The 3,452-nt window shown below is 36.8% G+C and overlaps 1 pseudogene; it reads right to left on the minus strand.

Annotated features, from left to right (window-relative positions):
* Positions 1–1,045: 1,045 nt before the first annotated feature.
* Positions 1,046–3,185, minus strand: LOC145584736 (putative pentatricopeptide repeat-containing protein At5g59200, chloroplastic; annotated as a pseudogene).
* Positions 3,186–3,452: the final 267 nt, after the last annotated feature.

Genomic DNA, 3,452 nt, shown 5'->3' on the forward strand with positions numbered 1-3,452 from the left:
GCTCATGTCATTACCACTTGAATGAAAGGTGGTATTAGGTGGTAATAAAAATTGGTGAAGAAAAACACATGCTAAGGGATGAAGTTCCATTGCCATGGTAACGAACACAGGCTTTCCTTACAGATTTACACACAAGTTCATTATTATTTCCACGATTTATAATTGCCTGCCAAACAAGCTTTAAAATTTTAAGTCATTCATGTAGAAGTATGAAAAACTATCTTCACAATACGTATTTGCATCTAATCCGTATGGATTCGAAATAAATAAATAATTAAAAAAAATGAAAGAGGAATTGCATTCTAGATGACATGGCAAAAAGTGAAAGATGTACTTGCAAATTTTCCATAGGCAACCAATACTTATCCTTTGTGCCACTGAACAGTAGAGAGCTCCATCTCTAGTCATGAAGTCAATTCTTCGATAAACTTGGTAAAGGGATCCTGTTTTGGTAGAGTTATCGATTTTAATCAACAAACATAAAACAGTTACAGCAAGTCTTCAATATATAAGACGAATTTAAGAGCAACTAATTCTACTTTGGAAGCTTACATAAACAAAGCGTGACACTTGCAAGTGTTTCTCAGTCTTCTCACTGAGCTATAAAAAGATAGTGTCCATCATAATCAGGTTGCAAAGTTGTGTCAATTTCCAAAATGATATGATCCCAAACAAATAACAGAATAGAGTTACTAAAGTTCTCCTGCCAGCAAAATTGTCTAAAACTCTTCCCAACAAAGAATAGTTTCAATCATGTAGATTCTTGGCTAATGGCTACAGATTGAATCTTCATGCACTTGGTTAAGTCTACATAGATCTTTGTCAATTAATCAGAATTCAGATATTAAAAATAGGCTAATCAAGTGGACAAGAAAATTAGTCCATTAAAAAAATTGATAAAAGGGTCCATTATAGTTCCTTTGACTTCATATCCATAATATAAACAAGCCCACAAAAATGTTTCCCATATATGTATATTCTTACATTTTTCACAAAATTTAATTATCCTAAGCTTTCAATATGCATAAACTTATAGTCTTATAGAAGATCCCTTCAAAACAGTATGCAATCTTTTATCTTTTTGCCACACTTTCGACATGGTCAAATTCTTACACTTGAACACTTACACCACATACATGACAATTAGAGACTTTGATCACAAATGCAAATCTCAAAATAAAGAATAAATAAGGCCTGACCCTTTATTCCCGATGTTTGACACCTAGTCCAAGTAGCAGAGCTTCTGTGGTGCATGAACAGAACAACTGCAAAATGGGCAAACAAATTTCCACTCGCTGAAGTAGAGATATCGTTGAAATCTAACCTCCGTTCCGGGTTCTGAAAAGGATTTCAGATTGCAGTTCTGGTGTGTCAAGAATGTCTACATAATCTAACATTCAACAGACACAAAGCCTGTTAATTCACAAGGTACTTTAAAGGCCGAATTCCAATAAAACCATCAAGATCCTATGATGTGAGGTAGCTCTTACACATAGCTTGTTTAGATGAATAAGTGTTGCTTTGTGGAATGGCGAAAGAAGCCTCTGCTTAAAAATTATAGGAGTAAAAGCATTATTAGCCTGCTTTTCACCAAATCAGGCAGTCCTTAACTGTGATCCTCGCCATATCACATAAAAGCTTCACAAGTTCAAACTGCATACACCTTCTCATCATTCTCGTCATTTTTCTTACATCTTATGCATATCCACCATTAATTGATTGCGCAATCTATAGATATCTAGTTAAACCATTGTGCATCCAGGAGTCTTATTTATCCCCTTCTGGTCCATCAAATCTCTGATGGTGTATTTGTTCTCCCAAATAGACAGTTTTGCATAGATATTGGAAAGAATAACGTAATCTGCCTCATGCATCAGATCATTCCCAATCAACCTCTCTGTGAGAACTTCATTAAGCTTTACCTCACCTTGACCATTATAAGAGTTGATCAAGGTTCGCAATATTATTGAGTTAGGTTCAATGGGCATACTTTCAACAAACTTCAGTGCCTCTTTAACAAGACCAGCCCTGCACAACAAGTCCACCATACATCCATAATGTTTCATTTTAGGTGTTATACCATAGTTTGCCATTGACTTAAAATAATATCAACCTTGATCAACTAAACCCGAATGACTACAAGCATTCAACACACTAACAAATGCTGTATCATCAGGATTGACTCCATCTTTAATCATTTCCTCAAAAAAGGAAACAGCTTCCATTCCATGTCCATGCATTCCCAACCCCGAAAGCACAGAAGTCCAAGATACAATGTCCTTTTCCATCATGCCTCTAAATATACTCATTGCCTTCTCAACATCACCACACTTCATAAACATATTGATCAAAGAGTTACAAAGCTCGACACTTTTACGAATGTGTTCACTCTCTATTAAAGACGCAGCCCATTTCCCAAGCTCAAGATCACTCAAATCACCACAAGCCGATACAACATTTACCATTGTAAACTCATCAGGGCAAACCTTAGCAACCAGCATTTGTCTAAACAACTCAACAGCATTAACCGACAACCCGGACCTCATATAAACACCAATCACAGCACTCCAACTCACAGAATTTCTCTCAGGCATTTCATCAAACACCTTCCGTGCACCCTCAACTCCTCCCTCACAACACCCATACATATGAACCATCGTATTTCCCACATGTAAATCTCCATCAAACCCTAATTTCAACAAAGACCCAAGAACCTGTTTCCCCAATTTCAAATCCCCAACTCCAGCACAAGCCTTAAGAACAAAAGGGTACGTAAAATTATTGGGCAAAACCCCATTTTTTACCATAAAACAGTAAACATTCAGCGCACAATGCTTCAACTCAGATGTTTTTGCAAAACCCCTGATCACAGTATTAAAGAGAAAGGTATCGTAACAGCGAGTATCGGCTTCAGGGGAGAAAAGAAAGGAAGAAGCGTAATCAATGGCGTCGAGATCAGAAGATTTAGAGGTGAACTTTGTGAGGATTAAAGGGTTGCAATGGAGGCCAAGCTTAAGAATTTGAGCTTGAATTTGGAAAAGTTGAATGAGAGAATTGCAGGATTGGAGGAGAGAGAGAGAGTTGAATTGGGAAGCTCGAAGTGGTGGTGGTTGGCGTTTGGAGGAGAGAGATTGAACGGTGATGGCATGGAAGAGCCTCCTCATTCGGGTGGCATAGAGTCGCATTTACCGTTATTTTTGGGAGGGAAATTGAAGTTTTGGACTTTTGGAGCCATCAATGTTATTATAATTTTGAATAATTTTTTTAAAAAAATTTAAAATATTTTAACAACTTAACTTATCATTAATTTCCGTTTCCTTCCATCTTCTTCAACCTCCTTGTTTCCGTTCTCGTCATCAAACACTATCCCTAGAATAAGATACGGTATAAATTACTGTAAGTGCATAGGTTAACCACGAATAAGAGGTGTTTGCCTTTCTCCATTGATTTAG

This window comes from Chenopodium album, chromosome 16 (assembly GCF_948465745.1).
Source record: "Chenopodium album chromosome 16, dcCheAlbu1.1, whole genome shotgun sequence".
Classification (NCBI taxonomy): Eukaryota; Viridiplantae; Streptophyta; class Magnoliopsida; order Caryophyllales; family Amaranthaceae; genus Chenopodium; species Chenopodium album.